Source organism: Penaeus monodon, chromosome 33, assembly GCF_015228065.2.
Source record: "Penaeus monodon isolate SGIC_2016 chromosome 33, NSTDA_Pmon_1, whole genome shotgun sequence".
NCBI classification, from domain to species: domain Eukaryota; kingdom Metazoa; phylum Arthropoda; class Malacostraca; order Decapoda; family Penaeidae; genus Penaeus; species Penaeus monodon.
The window spans coordinates 26985968-26986292 of record NC_051418.1 but is presented as its reverse complement, the minus strand read 5'-3'; positions in this window follow the sequence as shown (position 1 = coordinate 26986292).

The following is a 325-nucleotide window of genomic DNA, read 5'->3' as shown; positions in this document are numbered from 1 at the left end:
AGCTCTAATAGATTTAGATACATCTTGTTTGATGTGCTAACTATAGTACTCACATGGAAGTAACATGTTATGATTTCAGGTGTTGGTATTCTCTGTAACAGTGCAATGGTGAACAGGATATTCTCTTGAGTGAATGGCCCTGAACTGTGCTCATGCCTGTTGTCATATGGAAATATTTTCGTTTTAGTTTTATTTTCTTCGAGTAAAACTCTGAAAGGAAACTCTTGTATGTATTTGCGAGCATATTCACTCATATTCACTCAGTCACGGAAGGGAAAAAGTACACAGAAAAAGATATTGTGAACCGTTGACGCATACACTGTCA